Raw genomic sequence first — 15,404 nt, 5'->3', positions numbered from 1 at the left:
AACTGAAGTCACTCAGGCTCCAAGGAGCAAGATGACACATCAACAGTGACCCAGGAAAAAGGAGTTTGGATATGGATGTGGGATAAATGGGGGTTGGTAGTTGAGCCATGAAAGATAAGGAGGAACAAGACCGTGGTGTGTCCCTCCAAACTAACAGCTTCCCTCCTTTTCTTGTCTCCCCAAAGTTTCCCTTAGCCCCCGGTAGCCATGACGACCTTAGCCACAGCTCTGAAGTTCAAGGCTACAGTATCAGGCCACTTTTGCATGAAATCAGCATCCATTAGTAACTGAGAATGTGGCCTCTGGTATCACAAAACCCTCACTGTGAGTCCTGCCTCTGCCCCTCACCCACCGTGTCACCCTGGTCAAATGATCCCAATGCTTCAAGAGGCTGCTCTCTCAGCTGCAAAGTGGGGACAGCAATGGTACCCACTGCCTAAGGTCTTTTGAGTATTGTTTCTACATGTAGAATGACAGCCCCACTACCTGACACATGATACAAGTTTTACTGGTTTTATTTTATTGCTGTGATTTTATACTTAATTTCTAAAGTAACCCACCACAGGGAAATCAGCTAAGATCATAAACAAAATATAGAAGTTCTACCAAATCTGTCCATCATACTCCATTTAAGAAGGGGGGAAAAATCAGACAGGACTTTAAAAGGGTACATCACAAACACCATGGGTACTGTTTTACTTTTTTTTTTTTTTTTTAAATGTTTGTTTATTTTTGAGAGAGCGCAAACAGGGGAGGGGCAGAGAGAGCGGGACAGAGGATCCGAAGCAGACTCTATGCTGACAGCAGAGAGCCTGATGTGAGACTTGAACTCACGAACCCCAAGATCATGACCTGAGCCAAAGTCAGATGCTCAACTGACTGACCCACCCAGGTGCCCCCTCTTTTATTTTTTTAACAACAAAAGATTATAGGTTTTGAATTCCTACCACCGTTGGACCTGGGTTCAGCTCTTTTCACACATTATCTTAACTCCTCACAACAAGCCCCAAGTTCAACATAATTTCCCCCACTTTGAAGAAGCAGAAACCAAAGGGAGGCTCATTGGGTTTGCTGAAGGCCCAAAATGACAGAAAAGAGGGTCGGCACAAAGGTCTGTGCCTGTCCTACAGGGTCACTGTGCCTTCTCAAAGTGACATCAGCAGTGTTTTCAACATTATTTAGATGCAGTTGCTATCAAACACGTGAAACTCAACGGCTCTGTCTGTTAGAAAACGCTTGTGTGTTTATGAAAAGGAATTTGCTGGTTGGTGTAAGTGATGAGCTCTGAAATGCCGACCTACGACATCCATTGCCCAGTCCAGAAACGTATTTTAAATTCTTCCCTGAAAGTTGAACATCCGTCACGTTGGCCTCCTTTACCTGCATAAGCCAGGACTCTGCAGCATGTGGGGCACATTTCAGCCCCCCACTGTTGCTGGCATTGGGTGATCAGCTTGCTGGGGGGACTCGGGGCCTGAGCCTGTCCCTGGAACATCTCAAAATTCTTGCCTCCATGTGTAATGTTTGGACCATTCCTGACCACCGTCACCCGGCCTGCACCACATCCTTGACACGTCCGCAGATACTCTGGGCGAGGTGGGGTTGATCGAAAGAAGTAAAGCCCAGAAGCAATTGAGCAGTAACAGTTTCAGCCGTACACAAGTGCTATTTTGGTATCTTGGCTTGTACCTGACAAACGAGTAGGAATTCTGAGTGGAAACATAGATGTCTATTAGTATGAGAAGTCAAGAGAGGAGTGGGCCCCTCATAATGCCCACTTCGTTCTCAGCCAGAGTATGCCATGTCCAAACCCAGCTGCCACTTTCATTTAGCTTGTCCTTAAAATGCCCTACAGGAAAATAAAAGACTCATTATGATAACACACAATATAAGGCCTACAACATACACCCGTGGACTGCGATTCATAGCAAACCAGAGAGGTCAACAGAGCTGATATTACTCTGGATGAGGAAACTGAGGCACAGGAGTTAAGTCAATTAGCCAGGGTCATGGAACTAGTGAAATCAAAACTCAAATCCAAGATCTAGTTGGTCTGAACCCAAGTCCAGTGTGTTTTTTCCTTTATCTATCTACTTATCTATCGATCAATAAATACATAAGTAGATAGATGATAGATGGATATAGAGATACAGATATAGACACAGATATTTTGTTAAATTTTTTAAATGTTTATTTATTTTCGATGGAAAGAAAGACAAAGAATGAACAGGACAGGGGCAGAGAGAGAGGGAGACACAGAATCCGAAGCAGGCTCCAGGCTCTGAGCCATCAACACAGAGCCCGACGCGGGGCTTGAATTCACCAACTGCAAGTTCATGACCTGAGCCGAAGTTGGACACTTAACCAAGCCACCAAGGTGCCCCTAGATCTAGATATTTTTGTTACCACAGCCACCAGTGCCAGAAGCAAAGCTTCCCAGAGAAAATTTGGGGAAGTACTAGGACAGGGTGCTAGAGCGAGACAGACTCAAAGACCCCAAGTAGCAACCCTATAAATGGCTGTTTCCATCTGCTTCACTGAGCCTGCCCACCCTGCCTGATGCTGTGGCCTTTGCCTTTTTCTGCTCTGGCAGCCACTGTCCTCGACAGACCCACTGGTGTCAGGGGCCACAGGGCTGCAGGTTGTATTGCCCCAATACGAGGATGGCTCATCCTCAACACCATAGATAGCTTGGCCACTTCCTGCTCCTGCCCAGCTTCTCACACGAGGAAGCAAGTATCTTTTTCCCCAGTTGACCAAAGAACAAACTGAGGCTCAGAGACAGGAATACTGATTGACCCCAAGGTCACACGGCTGGTTCATGGCATAGCTGGGAACTATGACCCAACAAAAGCAGCTCTTTGCTTATCTCCAGGTATCACATGAGCACACCCCAGGCCCAGTGCAGGGTAAGGGAGGCCTCGAGGCAGCACAGAGGCGTGGTGCACCGGCCTGGGAAAGGGGCCCAGCTTTCCTGGCTTCCAGTCTGGGACTCCTGCCAGGGGGACCATGCCACTCTCCCTCAATAAAACAATCTGGAAGTGGACAGCGGATCTCACTAACACCAGGCAGTCAGGTGTAGGGGTATTTTCCAGATGAATATTAGGGGAAAGGGAGAAAAGGAAAAAAAAAAAAAAAAAAAAGAGTTCAGGTTAATGCAGAGATCTATGGCCCAAAATACCAGAAGGGAAAGTACGGTAATTCACAGAGAGCTTAAAAAGAAAACAAAGGAGGGAAAATTGAAACAAAAGCTATCTCACTGACAATCTGCCATTTCCTTTTTTCCAGTTGCTTTTTTTTCCCTCTTGGGAAACTGGCATCTGTCTCTCCCATCACCCAGCACATAACATGTAAAGACAGGGCTTGAATCACTAGGTCTAATGAAGCATTAATAGAATGTGACTGTGGAGCCCAGACATCTTCCATCCCCTGAAGTTCACCAGACTGGCTCAATCCACGGCCAGGTGAGGGGAGTCCCACCTGCTTTGGAAGCAATTTATCGACACTCAGTGATTTACACAAGGCCACAAGTTTCAAAACAGGCCCCTTTCCTGAATTTTATTGCCTGGCTCCATATTGTTTGACTAAAAATAATTTACTTTCCACAATATGCCTTTCACTGAGCTCTCGTTTAGCAACAGCAAGGTTAAAATGAGAGCCGAGAGCTTCGCATAAAACAAACAAATAAATAAATGATCCAAAAAGAAGAAAAATCTACCGTAGGTCATTCACCTTTTTTAAAGTTCGAAAGAGAATGACAAAGGTTTCTTGAACTTGCTAAACTGAGCGAGCACTTAAAAGAGGTCTTGTGACAAGGCAGATGGCTTCCACTCTGCCACCAAATGGACGCATGATTCTGTTTTCCTTTTCGATGGCTGTCGATAAAATGGACACACCCTCAGGCAGCATTGGCCATCACACCAACAGTTGGTGTGGTAGGCAGGATTTCTAAGAATGGCCCCTAAGATTCTTCCCCCTGATGCCAGAACGTGCGAACATGATGAAATATCGTATCATGTTATGTTACGTGGCACAGTTGACCTTAAAAAGGGGAGATTATGCAAGTTAGTCAGCATGGTCACATGGGCCCATAAACTCAGAGAATGTTCTGTAGCTAGAAGCAAAGGGGAAGGTAAAAGGACACAGAGGGACTGAAGCCCAAGAGGGACTCAATAACACCGTCGCTGGCTTGAAGATGCCGGAGACCATATGAGAAGGAAAGTGGGAGCCCCTAGTTGCAGAGAGTGGCTGGGCTGACAGTCAGCAAGGAAACAGGACCTCAGTCCTACAACCATAGGGAACTGGATCCTGCCAACAAACTGAAAGGGCTTAGAAGCAGAATCTTCTGGGGTGCCTAGGTGGCTTAGTCGGTTAAGCATGAGACTTTGACTCAGGTTATGATCTCCTGGTTTGTGAGTTGGAGCCCTAAGTCAGGGTCTCAGCTGACAGCTCAAAGCCTGAAGCCTACTTCGGATTCTGTGTCTCCCTCTCTCTCTGCTCCCTCCCCTGCTCACACTCTGTCTCTCTCTCTTTCTCTCTCTCAAAAATAAAAGTAAACATTAAAGAAACATAAAAGTAACATTAAAGAAATAAAGAAGCAGAATGTTCTGCAGAGCCTGCAGGCAGGAGCCCAGCCAGACGACATCTCGACCTGAGCCAATGAGCAAAGCCCAGTTATAAGGAGCCCACTTACACTCCTGACCTACAGGACTTTGGCATAATAAATAGGTTTTGTTTTAAGCCATTACGTTTGTGTTAATTTGTGACGGAAGCAATAAAAAACCTATGCAGTTGGCACCAAAGAATCATGACAACACCCAAAGACTGGGGCGGAAACAAAGAAAAAGAAAAAAAATCAGGGCAGGACTATGGAAAGCAAAGAGCAAAGACGAGATTTTAGGCTAGGACTCTCTGAACGGCCCCTTACTGCCATTTCAAGTTCTGATCCGGTCAACTCAGATCCTCAGAGGACTAACAGGTAACTAGAGAAGTCTCTTCTGATCCCTTAAAAGAGGGTTTTTTCTTTCCAAACAGTGACTTTTTCTGCTCCTAACCAATGAGTACCAGATTTTTATCAGCCAGGAAGCTCTGCCAGGTGTTACATGAAGACAGGAAGGGCTGCAGGGAAATGCCCCCACAGCCCGGCCTTCAGGCAGAGATAGAGTGCCCCGGGCAAAGACAGGAGCCCCCCACCTCCAAAACCCTCTCCCCTGGCTCCCTGTCCCTCCAGCCACTAGTTCCTCTCAGTTTAGTCCACAAATGCTTCCTTTTTCTATCAGCTTTCTTCCTTGTCACAATCTTGGCCAGATTCAACTTATTTTCTTAGAGGCAGTCACAATAGTTACAAAATAAATATTATTTGGGGGAAAGGTCATTATTTTAAGTTTATTTCTTTATTTTGAGAGCAGGGGTGGCGGGGGAGGGAAAGAGAGAGAAGGAGAAAATCCCAAGCCGGCTCCGGCTGCCAGTGCAGAGCCCCACGCAGGGCTCAATCCCACCTACCGTCAGATCATGACCTGAACCAAAATCAAGAGTCAGACACCTAACTGAATGAGCCACCAAGGTGTCCCAGAAAAGTCATTTCTGAATTGTACATTCTTCCTATTCAAATCCCATCTTTTCCTTGATGTCAAATCAATCTGAAGTAAAATGAAAGCAAAGGAGGAGGATGGGTGGTTTCAAGAGCCTCATGAAATCTAGAATTTCAGATTCTCTTTCCTATAGTTCATCTAAGGGCCTTTTCCTGCTGAGGTCAGCCAAGGACTTACCTTACTCTTCATGTTTATTCAAGCTTTCATTTCACTCCAACAAATATGTATTGAGGGTCTCCTACCTGTGCTAGGCCCAGGTACTAATGGGATTCGCTCACAGCATCGAATCTTGGCACAAATAATTCAAACACAATCGCCTGAGTTGGGACTTTGGGAAGAGTATTACAGAGATCTATAGCCTCAGCGTCACTTGCCCCAGGGCAACGGAGGAGTAAAGCCACTAAGAATGCAGGCCACAGGGGATCCCAGCAAACTGCGGAGCACGCGTCCCAAGCATTAAAGTCATGGCACCACCACTCACTCCACAAACCCTGCTTGCACCTTTTCTCTATGCAGGCACTAGCCTGCATAGAGGCTCCACAAAGGCTGCACATAGGCTCCACAAAGGTGGCCTTGGAAAAGGAAAGCTGCCTGTGGGGTGCCTGGGTGGCTCAGTCAGTTAAGTGTCTGACTCTTGATTTTGGTTCAGGTCATGATCTCATGGCTCTTGGCTTTGAGCCCCCATATTGGGCTCTGCACTGACAGCATAGAACCTGCTTGGGATTCTCTCTCTCCCTCTCTCTCTCTCTCTGCCTGCCCCTCCTCCTCTCTCTTTCTCTCTTTTTCTCTCTCAAAATAAATAAACATTAAAAAAAAAAAAACAAAGGGATATTCTCTTTTGAATAGACTTCACTTGTTTAGAGTAGTTCTAGGTTTTACAGTGGATAACCTTCTAAGTAAGGTAGGGTGTGTATGGTTGCATGTATTTTCAAGTAAGGAAAAGAAGAGTTTTGGCAACAAGCCAGGAAGGCAGTGGCAAGGTAGGAAGACAATAATCCTAAACCGAACTAATATTAAATAAGAGGCCTCAGCAGCACCTTCCATGCGCGTATGGCTTCCCTCGTCTTTCACAAGATCATCTCATGTAACGACATGAGGCCGGCAGGAAAGGAGGCTATGAAAATGAAGTGAGGTCAGTGCCCGCTCCGCAGCAGACCCCTGGGAAACCAAGGCTGCTCCTGCCTGCAGTGGAGGATGCTGAGCCCTGCCCTAAGTCACGCAGCAGGAAGGAGCCAAGCCCGCCAAGATCCCAGATCTTCTCTCCCCACACCCACCACTCTCCTTCAGTCATGCCAGCTCCCACGTCAGTTTCAAGACCCACATGATTCTGGGGCACCTCGGTGGCTCAGTTGGTTATGTGTCCAACTCTTGAATTCAGCTCAGGTCACGATCTCACTGTTCGTGAGTTCGAGCCTCACATTGGGCTCCACACTGACAACGTGGAGCCCGCTTGGGATTCTCTCTCGCCCCCTCTGTCCCCCTCCCCCACTAAAGCTCTCTAAATAAATAAATAAATAAATAAACTTAAAAAAAAAATAAAACAAACAAGACCCACATTATTCTAATCCCATATATTTCATCCCCTGAGGGACGTGGGGCACCATTACCTACAGGAAGCCGCTGCAGACCACACCTCCTTCATGCCCACACAGAAAGCCAGCAGGATGGTCTGTCTAGAGCTAGAGACTGAAGGGCTGTCTCCAGACACTCAGGACAAGCACCAGTGGCCAGAAGGGCATCTCTCTGGATTCTCCTGTTGAATCATCTGGACGAATCATAAACATTCCCAAGGGCTTGTATCTAGAATGGCCTAGAGTTCACCTCTGTGGAGATGTTTTATCCTCTTTCGAGGATGCATTAGAAATGCCAAAGCACATTCAGGGAAGAGAGCGGGAACCTGGCTGCGCTATTCAGAGCCCCCTACAGGCCGCCCAGGCCTCTGAGAGCCTCCCCACCCCCTGACCCTGTGTGTCCGGAGCACAGGATGACGCTGCCTCGCCGGACACCTTCCGTCACCCCCGAAGCTCAGGAGGTTCCTGGTGACAGCTCAGGATGCACAGGCCCTAAAATAACTGATTAAGAGGTGGGTGCTATTTCTAAAAAGTACAGCCTGTTCTGTTTCAAATGCCAGGGGAATATGTCATGTTATCCGTTTCCATCGCAAAAGGATGCTCCTCTGGCCTTCAGAGGACCGACTCCCAATGCCTACTTCACTAAGTGGTTCCTGCCTAAGTTGAGGCCAGGAATACCAACCAGGTGAAAGGTAGGAGTTTCCCCTTAGATCCCAAGTGAAGGAGATTTGAAAACATTCAATCAAGAGAACAGACATTCCAGGTTGACAGGTTTGCTGTGCGGGAGAAGGGACCGAAACCCTGAAACTCATAGGGCTCCCAAGTGGCCTGAAAGGGTGGAGGACAGAGATTCATTCCCAGGCAAGGAGAGCAGCTCCTTTGCCCTGAAGCATATGACAGGTGCCATCAAGGGAGGGAAAAGTGGCAAAGCCCTTTTGCCACCGTGCCAGAAGTAAGGGTGCAGTGTCCGACCTCAGCCTCGCACGAAGGGGGAAGAACGTGTGTGACCCAAGACCGCCAACCACAGGCTGGAAGTGGTTAAGAACCAACTCGAAGCTCGGGCTGCCTGGGTTTGGATTCTAATTCTGCCACTTGCTAACAGCGGGCTTTGGGCAGGACACCCAAACCGTCCTGCCTCTGCAGAAAGAGGTCATTGTTAATATCTAGTGTGTAGAATTGTTACAGGGACAAAATGAGTCAATGTTAACATTTTAAACCTTTTTTAAAGGGCTGACACATTAAAAGTACATGTGTTTTAACATAAATTTAAAAGTTAGACTGCTATCCTGACTCCAGAAGGATTTTCATCTAACCACCACATACCGCTGCATCTCTTGTGTCCATAAAGCCCCAGCATCAGAAATCTATTCATGAACCGACTCTTCTAAGCCCCAAGGACTAACAATACAGTGAGTGATGCAGATTTTTAAATGCTTTTTAAAAAATGTAAATAGGGGCAGGGCCCCTGAGTGACTCAGTTGGTTAAGCGTCCAATTTCGGCTCAAGTCATGATCTCACGGTTTGTGAGTTCGAGCCCCACATCGGGCTTGCTGCTGTCAGCTTAGAGCCCGCTTTGGATCCTCTGTCCTGATCTCTCTGCCCCTCCCCTGCTCTCTCGCTCTCTCTCTCAAAGATAAATAAACATTTAAAAAAATTTTTTAATGTAAATAGGGGTAGCTGGGTGGCTCAGTCCAATAAGTGTCAACTCTTGATTTCAGCTCAGGTCATGATCTCATGGTTCGTGAGATCAAGCCCCAGGTCAGGCTCTGCGCTGACAGGAATCCTCTCTCTCTCCCTCTCTCTCTGCCCCTCCCCTGCTAATGCTCTCTCTCTCTCTCTTTCTCTCAAAATAAATAAATAAACTTAAAAAAAACTTTTTTTTTAATGTAAATAAAACAATGGCAGAGGCTGACCTGTCAATAGAGCTTAGGTCATTTATTCAGAGCCTTCCTATCTATCAAAAGGCAAAAGAATGCCTGTAGTTTGGGGAACTCTCCTAAAAATAAGTTGGACAGGGGAGGGGAGAAAAAGAGTCTTTTTTCTCAATCCCCAAATATTTCAAGCTACATAATAGATTTCAGAAATTATTATAATTGTCAGTCTGCATCTGGGGCAGAAAGAAACTTTCCCTGTGACAATGAAAGGCAGGAACATCCTTGGGCTGAAGTCGGACGCTCAACCGACTGTGCCACCCAGGCGCCCCGGGGTCGAAAAATGTCAAAGGCTCTGCGACCTGTTTCAGTGTTGCAGGGGAAGAATTTTCGTTCACGGCAGAATAAAAATGGAGCTTCTCTATGCAGGGACACATTATGAGCCAAATTTCAACTCTGGGCTGTGGGAGGCACCTGTGAAAACAGACTCTCCCACCTGGACCTGCCAAAGCCCGGAGTGTGTGCGGCTGTTGCCATCTCTGGAGAGCGGGAGAGGTGGGGGGAGGTCGCAGGCAGGCCTGGGGGTGAGACTCTGTTCACAAGCTGGGACTGAGAGCGGCTTCACTGGCACTTAGAAACGAGCCCCAAACACAGCGCTGGTTCTGACTACCAAAGTTCCCATCCCCCCACCTTTATTTAGTATTTTGTTTAACTAAATGTTTACAGCTACAAGGATCCCCACCGCAGGAATGCTATCTGCCACCTGCAATGGGGAACTTTTCTAGGATTTGGACGTTATCTGTGCTGGGACACACTTGTTACCACTTGAAGATATTTAATGACAGAAACAGGAATATGTGTTTTTCTCAAGAGGAACATCTCAGGAACATAAAACCGAACACATATGCGGAGGAAATGCCTGTTGGGCTTCAAGAGGTAAAAATGAATAAGAATTTTTTAAAATCGTGAAGAAGAAAATAACCTTAGGTTTAAAGTAGGTGTGACAAGGCTTTCTTTCCTCATCAGTGAGAACAAAGTAAACAGTAAATAATATTCTTTATCCTGTTTTACACACAATCTTGTGAACACATACACAATGGGAGGCGATTCGTTCCCTCGTTTAGCAAATATCTAGTTGGCACGGGCCATGTTCTAAGTGTTGAGGATCCGTCAATGAACTCCAGGGATATATGGCTGCTCTCCTGGCACTTACCTCTCATGGAGAAAGACAACAAGCAAGTGAAGCCTGTGGAATTTTGGACAGTGCTCAGTGGTCCCGAGGAGATGAAACAGAGAAGTGGGAGAGAACCTTCACCAGAAACCGTACCCTGCTGGAACCCTCAGCTTGGACATCCCAGAGTCTAGAATTGTGAGAAAAAAAAAAAAATTCTGTTGCTTAAGGCACCTAGTTTGTGGTATTTTGTTATGACAGCCCAAGCAGACTGGAGTTGACACCAAGGAGGGGGATACTACTCTAACGAATACCTAAAAATGCGGAAGCAGCTTTGGAACTGGGTAATGGGTAGAGGTTAGAGTTTGATGGTGCTTGCCAGAGAGAGCCTAAATTGCCACCAAAGGACTGTTGTTGGAAATGTGGATGTTAAAGGCATTTCTGGTGAGGTCTCAGAAAGAACAGAGGGGCGCTGTAGAGAGAGTCTCCATCTTCTTAGAGAATACAGGAACAGAATGTTGGTAGAAATGACATCACAAGCCTTTCTGGTGAGGTCTCAGGCAGAAGTGAGGCACAGGTCATTGGAAAATAGATCTTTGCCATATGGTGAGAAAGAGCCAGGCTGAATTGTGATTTAGCATTCTATAGAACGTAGAACTTGCCAACAATGAAGTTGCGTATGTAGCTGAGGATATTTCTAAGCAAAGTGCTGAAGGTACGGTGTGGTTTTCTCGCACCACTGAAAGAAAATGAGAACAGAGAAATAAATTGAAGGAATTTTTTTTTTAAGCAAAAAAGAACCAGAACTTGAAGATTTGGAAAATTCTCTGCCTATCAGTACTGCAAAAAAAAAATGAGAAGAAAGTGTTCTGAAGAGAACACAAGGGTGTGGCTGAAACATCATTTGATAAGGAGATCAATATGGGTGTGAACCATGAATTTAATCAGCCACCTTGGAAGAAGCCAGAAAGAGATGGGATTATACCAGCAGAAATACTGCCAGGACAAGGGAAAGAAATGAAAGATAAATGAAGGAAGACTGTCAGACTTCTTGGATTCCACAGAACTGGACAAAACTGCTGTTTGGCTGCAAATGCTCACTATTCTTAAATAAAAGGGAACAAGGACCCCAAAGGTGATTCAGAGATCATTAGGGCCACCTCCATCTCAGTTTCAAAGGGTGGGGCCACCAACGTGGTTTCAACAGGCTGAGCAGCCACCAGCCAGAGCCGTGGGGATAGGACCCCCACCCAGCAGTGCGACACAAGCAGGGACCCCTCTCTAGGGCCACAGGATGGGCTGGAAGGCACAGTGATGAGCCAAAGAGGAGGATTTTTGTGTCTCAAAATCTAATGGAATTTGCCTTGCTGGGTTTTGGTCTTACTTGGGATCTGTCACCTCTTTCTTTCAGATCCCTCCCTTTTGGAAAGGGAATACCTATCCTGTGCTGCCCCACCACTGTATTTTGGAAGCACTTAACTTGTCTGGTTTTGCAGGTGCACAGCTGGAGAGGAATTTGGCCTCAGGACGAATTGTATCTCCAGTCACACCCATACCTGATTGACATGATATTTAGCTGATAGAGACTTTGGGGTTTATAGGTGACGTTGGGATGAGTTAAAAATTAGGGGGTTGTTGGGACGGAAAGAATGTATTTTGCATATAATAAGGGCATGAATTGGGGGGGGGGGCAGGGGTGGAATGCCATGGCCTGAACTGTGTTCTCCTCAAATTCATGTTGAAGCCCTAACCCTCAGCGTAGCCAAATGTGGAGATGGGCCTTTAGGTGGTAATTGAGGTTAAAGGAGTTCATAAGGGTGGGGTCTTCATCTGATAGGATTAGTGTCCTTATAAGAAGAAATACCAGAGTGCTCTCTCCTTCTGTTTCGTCCTCCCCTTCCCCACTTCTTCCCCTCCTTCTCCCCATGCTCAAAGGAAAGGCCACGTAAGGCCAAAGCCACCATCTGCAAGCCAAGAAGGAAAGCGTCACCAAAAACCAAACCCTGCTGGAAACTTGATCTTCCCTTTCAGCCTCTGGAATAAAGAAACTTAATTTCTGTTGTTGAATCCATGCTTTGCTATTTTGTTATGGCAGCCCAAGCCGATTAATGATAACTTTTTTTTTTTTTAATTTTTTTTTTTCAACGTTTATTTATTTTTGGGACAGAGAGAGACAGAGCATGAACGGGGGAGGGGCAGAGAGAGAGGGAGACACAGAATCGGAAACAGGCTCCAGGCTCTGAGCCATCAGCCCAGAGCCCGACGCGGGGCTCGAACTCACGGACCGCGAGATCGTGACCTGGCTGAAGTCGGACGCTTAACCGACTGCGCCACCCAGGCGCCCCAGCCCAAGCCGATTAAGACAGGCCTGCACACAGGAGCATACCTACTAAGTTTGTGGAAAAGCAACGTGATCAGTGGGACTCAGAGTGAGAGAGAGGGAAAGTGGTAGAAATGAGGTCAGAGAGGAAACAGGGGTCAGACCATGTGGGGCTTGGAGGGCTCATTTGTCATTCATGAATCTGTAGGGAGTTGTTATAATCCATACGTGATGCTGGGGATATAACAGTGAACAAAATCCTCAGGTAGTAACAAATAATCCCATAAATAAATGTGAATAACATACCAATAAATAAGCTACTTAAAGAAAAATTAGAAGGCCCCTGAAGGTTTATAATAAGGTCACCCAAGCTGGGGGAATCATGGGGCATTGGAGATGTCTCCTTGAGGACAAGACATCCCTGCTGAGATCTGGGGGTTACTAGGATTTAATCAGGGAGGCAGGGATGTAAAGGGGGGAGGAGGACTTCAGGCAGAGGGGAAAGCTTGTGTAAAGGCCTGAAGTATGTGGGACACCAGTGTTTCCAGGAGCTGAAAGGGAGCCAACATGACTACAGAGAGGAGATTCGTGATCCAGGGGCGAGTGGCATAAATAAATCTGGAAGAAAGGCTGAACAAGATCTAACAGGGCCTTGTAAATTATGCTGAAAGATTCTAAACTTGAGAGCAAGGGGATGCCAGGAGGATTTTCAGTTAAAGAGGGACATCATTTTTCCATGTGCATTTTCAATGGCAAATGGATTGTGGGAGCAAACATGAAGAAGAGAGCCCTGTTGGGAAGCTCTTGCAGAAGGTCCAGATGAGAGGTCCCAGCAGGTGGGTCTGGGGCACTGGTTATTATGTATTACCTGAAGCCACCCACGAGTGCTGTCATTCAGTTCCTAAGCCCAAGCCTGAAGCAGTGAAATGGATCATAAATGTAAAGGAGTGAGCAGGGCTGAAGCAACAGGCCCCAGGTCTACGAGAGAGCCGCACAGGACATTCAGTGCAGCCAAAGACAATGAGGGGAAGAAGGTCACCTCCAATAGTGAAAGGTACAGAGGAAGGACAAAAAAAAAGCTAGTGCCTACTACTGCCTGGGCTGAAGCTTCGAGCAACCGACAGGCCCAGGCAGACAAAAGGACACAGTTACCACGGGTAACTGAGCCAAGCTGCCTGCCAGCTCTGTAACCAGATCTGTGATAGTTCCAAATCCCTGCAGGACCAAAGTTCTGAAAACCCCTTTGGAACCTGGCTCTGACCTGGGAACCCCAGAGAACTGGTGGCGGAAATCTCAAAAACAGTGTGTGTTGTGGGGGCAAGGGGGAAGCAGTGGGGACAAGCCAGAGTAAGAAAGGCTAATTCAATGAAAGAAAGCCGATGAAATCAGCAATCAGAATAAAACTCACGCCAAACTAAATTTACTTTATAGAACACAAACTATATCATTTAGAGGGCTCAAACAATGGAATAACTTTCATTTTAAAAGTATAAGAATAATTTTAAAAACAAAAATAGACAAACAAGTATAAGAAATTATGAGACAGAAATAGTAAGAAATGAAACATGAACTAATGGATGTCAATAATCAAAAATCTTGGAAATAAAAAAGACGGTCATCAGCATAACAACAAATAACTGGGATAAACTCTAGACTGAACCAGAGAATGAGTGACAAGGAACTAGTCCTGATGAAGATCAGGCCTGTTCTCTCTAAAACTGTCAAAGGCAGGGGCCTTAAAGAAAGAGAAGGACTGAGGAATCGTTCTAGACTGGAGAAACATGGGACCTAAACGCATCGTGTTTCTGGATGAGATCCTAGACCAGAAACCAAAAGCAGACGTTAGTGGGACATACGGCAAAATCTGAACGGCATCTATTGGCAATACAGCAATGATTTATCAATGTTGAGTTGGAAGTTATTTAATGGTTATATGGTGAAGTGCTGGGGAATCGCACCCCAGAATATTTGGGATTTAAGGGGCATTATGTCTGCAGTTCATTCTCAGATGGTTCGGAGAGACACTAATGGTAACCATTAGGAAGAGTCAGGGGTGTGGGGTGAAGGAAATGGGTGACGGTGGTAAAAAGGTACAAACACTCAGTTATAAAATAAGTAAGTCCTGGGGATATAATGTCCAGCACTGTGACTATAGTTAACAATACTGTATTGTATACTTGAAAGTTGATAAGAAAGTAAATCTTAAAAATTCTCATCATGGGGCACCTGGGTGGCTCAGTTGATTAAGCATCTGACTTCGGCTCTGGTCATGATCATACCATTCGTGAGTTCAAGCCCTGGGTCAGGCTTTGTGCTGACAGAAAGAAGCCTGCTTCAGATTCTCTGTCTCCCTCTTTCTCTGCCCCTCCCCCCTTTCAAAATAAATATTTTTTTAAAACTCTCATCACAAGAAAAATCATGTAACTATGCAAGGTGATGGATGGTAACTTATTGCGGTAATCATTTTACAATTATATTCACATATGAAATCATTCGGGTGTACACCTTAAACTAATACAATGTTATATGTCAATTATATCTCAACAAAACCGGGAAAACTCATCAGGGAGAGAGGGAAATGGTGATAGAGAACACACAGTGAAATATTAATAGTTGGGGAAATTGGGCAGGGAGATTTTGGAGTTCTTTGCACTGTTCTTGCAATTTCTCTGGAATTTTTAAATTACTTCAAACTCTCTATATTATAAATAGAAGTCTTAACTATATTTGCTACTATGACCCAGCATAGCCTTAAGCATGAATAGCAGATTCTTCATACCAACAATTCTTAATGAAACAAGAAAACATGTGTCTTACTACCTAAAAACTATTTCTAAAACCCAGAAATAGGACGTCACCACTCTTCCTCTTGAAAGTAAG

The 15,404-nt window shown here is 45.7% G+C and overlaps 2 long non-coding RNA genes across 2 annotated transcripts; one reads left to right on the top strand and one right to left on the bottom strand.

Moving 5' to 3' along the window:
- Positions 1-9,854: 9,854 nt before the first annotated feature.
- Positions 9,855-10,629, bottom strand: LOC123587558. The gene is made up of 2 exons (XR_006707385.1): positions 10,519-10,629; positions 9,855-10,394 (listed from the first exon to the last, which is right to left on the bottom strand). It is a non-coding gene; the product is annotated as an uncharacterized LOC123587558 (long non-coding RNA).
- A 618-nt stretch (positions 10,630-11,247) lies between these two features.
- LOC123587559 lies at positions 11,248-12,271 on the top strand. The gene is made up of 2 exons (XR_006707386.1): positions 11,248-11,339; positions 11,701-12,271. It is a non-coding gene; the product is annotated as an uncharacterized LOC123587559 (long non-coding RNA).
- Positions 12,272-15,404: the final 3,133 nt, after the last annotated feature.

Source organism: Leopardus geoffroyi, chromosome D3, assembly GCF_018350155.1.
Source record: "Leopardus geoffroyi isolate Oge1 chromosome D3, O.geoffroyi_Oge1_pat1.0, whole genome shotgun sequence".
Lineage (NCBI taxonomy): Eukaryota > Metazoa > Chordata > Mammalia > Carnivora > Felidae > Leopardus > Leopardus geoffroyi.
The sequence above is the reverse complement of the archived record's forward strand: the minus strand, read 5'-3'. Positions and strand labels throughout refer to the sequence as shown.